This window comes from Nelumbo nucifera, chromosome 8, assembly GCF_055504915.1.
Source record: "Nelumbo nucifera cultivar China Antique chromosome 8, China Antique-T2T, whole genome shotgun sequence".
Lineage (NCBI taxonomy): Eukaryota > Viridiplantae > Streptophyta > Magnoliopsida > Proteales > Nelumbonaceae > Nelumbo > Nelumbo nucifera.
The window spans coordinates 35,739,468-35,750,570 of NC_142656.1; the positions used below are offsets into that span (position 1 = coordinate 35,739,468).

Genomic DNA, 11,103 nt, shown 5'->3' on the forward strand with positions numbered 1-11,103 from the left:
TTTAACTTTGGTAGAATAGTTTTCTTAGTGGCTAAAGTTTCGTCTTGCCCGAGGATGGGCAAGGTTTAATTGTGGGGGGATTTGATGAGAATGAAAAATATCATATTTTTCTCCTTTAATATCTAGTCTTTTATATTTATTTTATGCCCAAATGCACTCATAATTCTCATATTTTGGTTTAGGGCATGAAAGGAGGCATTAGGTGAGAAACAAGGCTAATCGGGTCATTTTACTCAGTTTCGGCGCCGTGTTGTAGATGGAGCATAACTCTCTCACCTTGTAACAAAGGCTAGACTGAGGCCATGTGGCTTATGTGGAGATCAATAATAGGGTCCCATGCCATACAAAGATAGTCAAGCTAGCCTGCATTAAAGGAAGTGAGCCTAAAAGCTTAATGGGCCTAAAGCCTAATTCGAACTAGGCTTAATATGATTAACTAAATAGGGGGTAAATTTGGAATAACTCTTATCCACTTAAAGTGTCTAGATCCAAATAAAGATTTGGATTAGGAAACTTCTAATTAGATTAGGAGAAGCTGATCCTGATTTGCAAATAAATAAAGGGATAAGCCTTATCACTTAAATAGTCAAGATCCAAATAAAGGTTTGGATCAAGAAACTCCTAATCAGATTAGGAGATTGACTCTTTAAGATTTATATAAAGGAGGTGGAAGAACTGGAAAAGGGTTACACAATTCTACTACTTTCTGCTTCCAGTTCTCTCTCTCTACTCTTGTTGCCCTACCCTATTTGATCTCCACCTCTTAGAGTGATCAAGATTCGATCTTGATATTGTTTCTTGGTGGAAGAAACAAATTTGAAGTTGTGCTCACTACCCTATTCGATTCTTGCTGAAGAATCTGAGGTTCTTGTTGAAGAACAACTTACTGATCCTGCCTCACCCAAAGATATGCCATCTTCAATTGATGAAGCATTCTGTACTCTCTTTGGGTGTGAACACCTACGTTGGGAGGAGATTTTTGCATGGATTCCGTATCAGGTATTCCTCTCCCTAATCTTGGTTTCAGATTTGGTCCAGTTTGTTTCAAGAACGAACCTTGAAAATTGTAGTTTTTCTAAATCAGGGAATAGGATTCCAAATGGAAGAAAGAAATTTTTGAAATTTTGCCCAGCCACTCTGCATGGTTCGGCCATCCATATAATGAATCTCCCATCCCTTCAAATGCTTGTTTCATCATCTTGTCCTGAAGGCAAGGTTCACAAGTTGGAAGATCTTGTACAGCTAGATAATCCAAAGAACCACCCTTTACCAACCTTGTTATACGATCTATATTGATATATCCAAGTCCGTAATGCCACAAGCACATGGGATTAACCGTATCACATGTTCTTTTCTTGGTGATTATTTCTGACGTAGTTTTGGTTATGTTCAATACTAGAGAAGGATGGAGGACATAAAGACCATTCTCAAGTTCTCCATAGGTAATGAATTTGTTATTCAATTTAATAGTAATCTTATCACTAAATATAATAGAATAACCATCCTTACAAAATTTTGAAACTGAAATCAAATTTCTTCTAAGTAATGATTCATAAAGGCAATATTTAAGCGTTACATTGTCTTCTCTAAAAATTAAATCTATAGTTCCTATTGTAGTTGCAACTGTTGGAGAAGTCCCCAAGTAAAGAATCACATTGTCGTCATTCAGCCTTCTGCTTTCTCTGAACACTTGCAATATATTACATGAAGGGATGAGAGATCCATCATATGGATGGCCGAACCCTGCAGGAAGGTTGGGCGAAATTTCAAAAATTTCTCTCTCTCCCATCTGGGAATCGCATTCCCTATTTTAGGAAACTTCAGTTTCAAGGATCATTCTTGAAACAAAATCGGACCAGATCTGAAACCATTAGGAAGTCAGGGATATACCTGATACGAAGTAGCAGTAACTCCCAATGAATGTGTTCACGTACAAGGAGAAAATGAAAACCCGCTTCCACTGAAGATGACACAATGCATGTTGAAGTAGGATCAGTAGGAGCAAGAACCAGGATTCTTCAGCAAGAATTGAACAGGGGCTGGTGAGCACGACTTCAGATTGCTTCTTGTACCAAAAATTAATATCAAGAACACTTCTTGATCACTTCTACAAGAGGAGATCGAACTAGGTAGGGGCGGCAAAAACAGGGGAGAACTCTGCAGATTGTTGTATGTTAAAACTGAGGAATTCGCCTCCTATTAATAGCCTTCTCAGGATCAGCCTCCTAATCTAATTAGGAGAGAGTTTCATGATCCAAATCTAATATTTGGATCTGGACTCTAGAATGGATAAGACTTATCTTATCCTTCAGCTAATCCTAATCAGATTATAAATCATATCTTCCACCCTTTTTAATTAAGTAACTTAAGCCTAGTTCGAATTGGGCTTTAGAACCATTAAGCTTATGAGCTCATTTACTCCTTAATCTGCTGCCCAGTTGGCTCTCGTTGTATGGCATGGGACCCTTACATAGATCTACACATCAGCCACATGGGTTCAGCCCAGCCTTTCTTACAAGGCCTAGCCGAATTCACTATAGGAGACAGTGAAACCCTGAGTCCATCAGCTTGGGCTCTTAATGGGCCCAACATTTACTCTAAATGCTCATTGGGTCCAGCCACCTTATGAAAACCCAAGGACTGTGGACAAATGCAAGATTAGCCCATCAGGTATTACCCACAATGGTCTTACACTTATCCTCTCAGCCCATAATGATCAAACATTGCCTGACAAGAGAGGACCTCTCTCTCAGATGCAAGGTATAGTGTTGCACTCTCTACTCACATGGATCCCGGGAATTAAAACCTTTTGCAAACATTTTGAAAACATAATATATATATATATATATAAATGTATATCTCTATATAAATATATTTTGCAAAAACAAATTTTGTTGGATAGTTTTTGTATGCCCTTAGCTTCAATCAATTCTGATGTACTTTTGATATTTAATGTAAATAAATGAAGTACATGATTGATTCATGTTGTGTGGTATTCTTCTATGTAAGACCCTAAAATTGGACACTTAATGAGACTTGTGTTGGTTTTAAATGTTCACAGCCGTTGGATAAGTTTGGGGAGATTTATCCTGTCAAGGTTGACGCTGGTGTGCTGCCAACTGTTGGGGTGGCTTGTCTCAGCCGCCAGGGTGAGACCCAAGGCACATGCAGTGTAGGATTACTTGAACCCTTGAACTGGACCTGATTTCCAGTATTGCCCTGGACTTGGAGATTGATGGGCAAAACTGTCAAGTTACACCTGACCCCTAGACCCGATTATGGTACTGCACTAGGTGTCGGATTGGATTGTCTTTGATATGCCAATCAGTAAGATCCTTAGCGGGGGTCAAAACCTAGGTATGTTGGGACAGTCTGAGAATTCACCTGAGTGGGTGATCATAGTGACAGGATCAGCCCCTTTGTCGAAAAAAGGTAATGATCGGGGATGCACTCTCTCTAATGGAAACCAAACTGCCAACAGTTGATTTCAATCGTTGGAATTTTGTTTTGCAAAAGTTATATATATGATATATACCTAAGTATGGTTTCAAAATATTTGCAAATGGTTTTAATTCCCGGGATCCATGTGAGTAGAGAGTGCAGCACTGTTCCTTGCAGCCGAGGGAGAGGTCCTCTCTTGTCAGGCAGTGCTTAATCATTATGGGCTGAGAGGTTAAGTGTAAGGCCCTTTGGTATAATACCTGATGGGCTAATCTTGCACTTGCCCGCAGTCCCTGGGTTTTTATAAGATGGCATGGCCCAGGGACCACTTAGTTTAAGTGTTGGGCCCATAGGGTCCATGTGATGGGCTCAAGGGGTTTACTGGGCTCTCCAGTGAATTCGGCTAGGCATTGTAACAGAGGCTGGGCTGAACCCATGTGGCTGGTGTGTAGATCAATGCTTGGGTCCCACGCCATACAAAGAAGCCTAACTAGGCAGCAGTTTGGAAGACTTTTGAGCACTTGATTCTTATTGGGCCTAAAGCCCATTTTGAAACAGGGCTGATTTGATCAGTCATTAATAGGGGGTGGATCTGAGATTAGGATGAGCCCGAAAGCTTATCTAATCTGCAAATAAGATTAAGAAGAGTTTTAATCCAAATACAGATTTGGATAAGGGCAACTCCAGATATGATTCGAAGGTTTTCTTAATCATTAAGCAACTAGAGGAAACCCTATTCAAATTATATGAATTCGAACCCAAGGGATTTATACAGAACACCCAGCAGTTTTGAGATAGGATCTCAGAAACCCTACAAAAAAAAGCAGTTCGCCATCTTCTTCTCTATTTATCTCCTTCTGCATCCACCACCACCTACTGCAGTTCGATTTCTCTGTCAGAGAAATATCAAGAAAGAGTTCTTGATATCAGTCTTCGTTGAAAGGCTGATTCAGTTCAGTGCTCATTGCTTCCAAAAGATTCTTGTGAAGGATTCACTGTGTAGGACACACTCTGCTGGTTCTGTTGCACAGTTGCTGTGTCATCTTCAGCAGGAGCAGATCTTGGTGTCTTCTTTGGGCGTGAACACCAACTTTGGGAGATATTATTTCTCTGGATCAGGTATAATCACTCCCTTCTTTTTGGTTCAGATCTGGTTCAGTTCTAGTTCAAATAGGATCCTTGAATCTTGATTCTAAAATCAGGGAATACGATTCCTAGTTGGAAGGTAGGTAGAAAATTTTTGAAATTCGCCCATCCATTCCACAATAATTTTGGTGTCCATTATGTGTTTATTGTAAATGAATAAATTACATATTTGATTCATGTTCCTTTGGTGTGTTTCTGTGTAATACTCTTAAATTGGACACTAATTGAAACTTGTGTTAGTTTAGAACTGATGGGTTGTTGAAGCCCTCAAAATGAGTACTAGTCCCACAATAAAATATTTGTAGTAAAAGTGGTACTAGGTCGAATCCCACAGGGAGCAAATCAGTAATCTCTTAGCCGAATGGATAAAGTAATTGTGTGGGAAAATTTAATAACTAAAATTAAATGAATAACAAACTAAACAAATAAGAGAAAATCAGTCTTACCGAATTCTGGTTCGAGGGTTCGGGTTGAATCAATTGGCCATCGATCCTAGGTACATTTCAGCATTCTTGCAATTCAAGCATTTAACCTTAGATTTATTAGGATAGCCATAATAAACCTTGTGTTTGACTAATTCAGTTGACCAAGTCCAGTATTCAATCAACACTCATCACCACTGAACAGGGTACGATAGCATTAAGATTTGTGAAAACAGTTAAACCAAAATAACAATAATTGAAATAGCTGTAATTACTGAATTTTGTTCCATCGATTCCTTTAGGTTGAACCATGTTAAAACATTGGTCAAAGGCTGTCACGAACAATTGACCCAAAAAGATATCAACCTAATTGCTACTTGTACCATTATTCGTGACAATTATGGATCACCGAAATCATGTATAGCAATAGGAAGATCAACAATAATTCAGTTTGTCAAACTAATTAACATCAATGTCCAATAAAAATATGCACAAGAATCAATGAATACTTGAATTAGAAAGCAAGAAAATAAAGTAACTACAGAACCTCACAATGACACAATCGAACCTCCCCCCTTGAACCAGAAAAAGAAGCTTAGCTACTCAAGATCTACGCAATCTCCATGCCTTTCTTCTCCATAGCCGAACTGCTTTCTTGAGCTTCTTGGCCTCTTGATGATCTCTTGGATCTTGGAATGAATGATGCTAGAGCTGGTTCGCCCCCCTCTTTATATAGCCAAAGGAGAGGGCTATTTTCCAACTCCTTCTAGGAGATCATCTTATCTTTAGGGAGTCTTGATCTTCTTTGAACTAATTCTATCCTATCTCTTATCTAATGATCTAATCTCCATCTTCTTATCTATCTAGGATTACATTCAAGACTTTATATCTGATAAGACTCTATCCTTGGAGATTACATTTGAAACTCGGACTCTTAACTCTTGAATTCGAGTTGGGCTGCTTTAAAACTTGGCCTGCTTCAAGGTACTTGAGTTGGGCTTAAGTTATGAAAGGGGCCTGGCTATGAACTTGCTCCGAATTCGGGCTCGTTTTCTTACTCGATTCGAGCCGAATCTGTCAAAACTCAAAACATAAAAGTTGTGGGCCTTCCTTTCATCTTTCTAATGCTTCTTGAATTGTCCAATTCGGAGTCTGGAATTGAGAGTTAGGCCCATATTACTCACTGTCGCCGAAACTGTGCAAAATCACCCGATTTGCCCTGTTTTCTTCCAATTGCCTTCTTTATTGCCCTGAATCGAAATATAAGAGTAATGAGTCCATTTAAGTGCTAAATAAATGTAAAAGAGTGAATATTAGGGGATAAAAATAGGGTTCTTTTTGGTCTCATCAAATCACCCCACACTTAAACTTTGCCCGTCCTCGGGCAAGGCAAAAACTCAAGTAACCCAAAAGAAACCAACTACTGATTTTCAATCTTTCTTTTTCTTTACATGTGACCTGGTTCATTGCATGCTTTAGTCCAGACTTGGTAACCTTTCCCTTTTTATCTCTTTCTCCCCTTTTTCTTGTCCAAGAGTGATCGCAAATCACCATTCCTCATGGTCCCAAGTTAAATTGATAGTCAAGGAGACAAGCCTTCCAGGGCTGAAACTCCTTGGACTGCACGGGTGCTCATTGCTTTTAACAAACCAATTCAGCCAGATGCAATTATTTTTCTTTGAATCGAAACAAGGTGTGCTTATTGCCATAAGCTTGCTATGTATCACATCTCCACCACTTAGTGTGAATTCCTAGGATCTGAAGGTGAGAATGGGGTTGGGGTTCTAGGGTGAGTGCATTTTATGCTCCATCTCACCCTTGCCTTCTTTTCAAGATGTGAGTGCATTTTATGCTCCATCTCACACTTACTTTTATTTCTAGATGTGAGTGCATTTTATGCTCCATCTCACACTTTTTTTTGTTTCTACATGTGAGTGCATTTTATGCTCCATCTCACACTCGTTTTTGTTTCTAGATGTGAGGCATTTTATGCTCCATCTCACATTAGTCACGATTTTAGTTTCAAACTCCTTTTTTTTTTCTTTTTACAAGAATCACAGGGTTTCATTGCCTGATCCATGAATTCATTGATCGTGGTCTCTATATGCCTAACACAGCAAGTTCTAGAATAATCAACCCATGTTTGACAGATAATTATGTGAAAATCAATCAAACCCTTATGCATCTTGCCTATTGATCGATTAAAATCATGAGGTACCATATGCAGCCAAGAAAGATTCAGTTAGTCATGCTTGCATCCTATCTTATCTATTCAGCCTAAGCACATGATTCCTGATAAGTTGAAATCGTTCAAGGATAAGTTTCCGGGAGCAAAAATTTCAAGAAGGTAAGGTATCCCAAATTTCCATCAAATTTCCCTAATCCCCCCACACTTAAGTTATACATTGTCCCCAATGTATGTGATTATGCATAAAGTAGAAGGATTTGGGGGTACTTCCCTGTTTGTCTTGTTGGGTTCCTGCTAAACACAAAAATCAAAACCAAACAAAATAACAAAATTAACTAAACACAATGGGTTGCCTCCCACAAGCGCAATTGTTTAACATCGTTATGTTTGACGTTCTCCCTTGCTACCCTAACTCTCATGGTTGCAGCTTCCGATGTGCTCCCCTTCCATCCATCATGGGCGGGTTTAAATCTGGAAAAGGGGCCTTCGTATCCAATTGTGCACTCGATTCTAACTCCTCTTTTTCAAAAATTTTCTGCACAGTTGGATCAAAAGTGTCAACCGAATAGATCGAATGGTCTTCAATTGTGTACTTCATAGCTTAAAAAATATTAAATTCAACAGTCTCTCCGTCACATTCGACGGACAGGGTACCCTCATCCACATCTATTTTGGTCTTGGCCGTTTTCATGAATGGCCTGCCTAATAGAAGTGGGGCTGAACCTTTGATCGTGTTCTCCTCCATCTTTAGAATGTAAAAATCAGCTGGGAAAATTAAATCGTTAACCTGCACCATTACATTCTCAACAATCCCTTCTGGGTAGGCGTTAGAACAATCAGCTAATTGGATAATAGCTTTAGTTTCCCTTAAAGGACCTAATCTCAAAGCATAGTAAATCGAGTATGGCATGACATTGATAGATGCACCTAAGTCTAGCATGACATGCTCGATTTGCTTATTGCCAATCACACAATGTAGGGTGAACATACCTGGATCAGCATGTTTTTCTGATAAGGTCCTCTTGATCATGGCTGAAACTTTCTCTCCAACTCCTACCTTAATGGGGCTTTCGTTTGAGTCCTGTATCTCCTCTTCTTCTTGTCTTTTATCCACCTTCCTTGGTGAGGTAGGTTCTAGCTGCAGTTCCTTCCCGCTTCTTAGCACCACTGCACTTACATTCTCCTTGGGGTTGACTACCGTTTGTGATGGTAGTTTTCCAGAGCTCTGCGCCTCCAACTTGCTAATGGAAGTGGCAAGTTGGCTGATTTGATTTCCCAAATTTTGAATGATGGCTCTTGTTTCCTGCTGAAATTGCTGAATATTAGTAGCTAGAGCCTTAACTATATCTTCTAATGACGTACCTGAATTCGGGGGTTGGCCTTGCGCTGTGATGGGTGTTGAAAACTGAGGCTGTCGACTGAAAAAATGGGGCTGGTATTGCTGCTGTTGATAGCTAAAAATATATAACCATAGCAAGTGCACTAGTTATCAAGTAGTATAATAATATCGTTCCCACGGGGACTTAACAAAATAAGTATTAGAATCACAGTCTTCCCTAATTATTTGGACAGTCAAAATTTAGATTTGAGGAAACAAGAACTACTGAAAATAAAGACTGGAACAAAGAAAATAAAAACAAGGGTGATCACTAATCGAATATGCAAATGATGGAATCGCTAGGACTTTAGGTCCACCTAACCAATGTAATAAATATTGATGGGTCCAATTATCCAAGACTAATTGTTATTCCCATAAGCTGAGATTTTTACAAATTTATTTAATATTCTCTCTCGAGATATACTAAACCTACGCCCATAGGTAACCCTTCGATCTCTCGAGTAGAGCTCTCAAGATGGAAGTGCATTAAGTCCAAGAAAACCCTTAAATTCAAATGAATCATGTATATATATCTCTATATACCATTCAATTCACACTATGAATTATTCTGTCAATTATGTGAATTCCTCTCTCAGTTCATTCACATAACCCAAATCAATTAAGAGGTGGCCAAGCTCTTAATTGCATTAAGCACAATAATTCATAGACTATATGGAAATCATAATCTTGGATAAATCAAGAAGATAAAAATATATTCATTAGCGTGGTTAGGCTTTCCATAGCCCTAGCAAGAAACAAATCAGTTCATTATGGAAGAATTAAAACAAACAAAGGGGAAGAAAGAACTCTTGAATTCGCCCATGGTGCTGAGATCTCCTCTTCTTTAAGTTTCTTGAATTCTTGAACCTTTCTTGAACCCTTCTTGACTAATTGCTCCTTACTTCTTGATTCAGATCAGAAGTTGAATGATTGAATGATTCAGTGATCAAGTGATCTAAAGCTGGTCCGCCCCCTCCTTTATATAGATTAAAGGGGAGGGGGTGGTCTCCTACTTTCTCTTGAAGTTGATCTTTACAAGAAATAGAAAGTCCTATCCTAATTCTAATCCTATCTCTTTATCTCTTGAACTCAATCCTTTTATCACTCTAAGATTACATCAAGAATTTAAATTTAGAAGGATTCTTCTTGGTTTCTTGTTCTTGGATTCGTAATAGACCTCCTCTGCAAATTGGGCTTCAGCCAGGCTTTTCTGCGAGTTGGGCTTCAGCTGCGGATTGGGCCTTGCTATGAATTTGCTGCAATTTCGGGCCCAGAATTAACTTCGATGTAGGCCGAATCTGCGAAAGCCCAAAACATGAAAGTTGTGGCTTTTTCTCTTATCTTTCCAGTGGATCTTGAATCAGCCCTTTCAGAGTTCGGATACGCGAGTTAGGCCCAAATCACGGAATGATGTCAAAATTGTGAAAAATCATCCGATTTGTCTTTCTTTGCTCTTGATGCCTTTTTTCATACCCTGGACCAAAATACAAGAGATATGAGTCCAATTAGATGCTAATTTAGTATAAAAGACAGAATAATTGGGGATAAAAATATGATAAATTCTACCCTCATCAGTTGTCCTCCTTGGTTCCCGTAGCTTAGGTTTCGGTGATCTCTCCACCCCGGATTGTAATAATTGGAGTAGGGATCATACTTTCGTTGGGGCTGGCCCAGGAATCCTCCTATGGCACTCACTTGCTGAATCAATCCATCCTATAGTGATGGACACATGTCTGTAGGATGTCCACGAATCGAACAGATACCACACACCCTGGCAGTTTGAAATTGTCCTGCAGCGAGTTGTCTTACCAAAGCAGTTAGGTCAGAAATCTGATTTTTTAAATTTACATGGCTTACCTCATTAACCCTTTTAATGGTACCGTCTATCCTTGCACCGAAATGCTGTGAATTTTTGGCCATGTTGGAGATTAACTCCCTGGCTGCTTCGGGTGTCTTGTTCACCAAGGCTCCTTCACTGGCTACATCGACCATACTTCTATCCATGGGCTGTAGCCCTTCGTAGAAGTATTGGATTAATAGTTGTTTGGGTATTTGGTGATGTGGACATTTAGCAACAAGTTGTTTAAATCTTTCCCAATATTCATATAGTGTCTCACCACCAAATTGCCAAACTCCACATATTTCTTTTCTTATATTTGCAGCCCGGGATGCAGGAAAATATTTGTCCAAGAATATCCTATTCATCTCATCCCATGTGCGTACTGAACTGGGAGGAAGAATATACAACCAATCCTTTGCTTTATCTCTTAAAGTAAATGGAAAGGCTATGAGTTTTACCTGGTCCTCGGTCATACCTTGGGGCTTCATGCTCGAACAGATGACATGGAATTCCTTTAGATGCTTATGAGGGTCCTCACCTAAAAAACCATGAAATATAGGCAATAGTTGAATCAAACCAGATTTGAGTTCAAAGGCTACCTCAAGAGTGGGATACGTGATGCATAAGGGTTGTTGGTTCATAATCGGTGCAGCCAACTCCCTTAATGTCCTCTCTCTGTCAGCCATTC

The 11,103-nt window shown here is 39.3% G+C and overlaps 1 non-coding gene across 1 annotated transcript; it reads left to right on the forward strand.

The window, feature by feature from the left end:
- Nucleotides 1-10,625: 10,625 nt before the first annotated feature.
- LOC148789857 (small nucleolar RNA R71) lies at nt 10,626-10,732 on the forward strand. The gene has a single exon (XR_016079965.1). It is a non-coding gene; the product is annotated as a small nucleolar RNA R71 (small nucleolar RNA).
- The last annotated feature ends 371 nt before the right edge of the window (nt 10,733-11,103 follow it).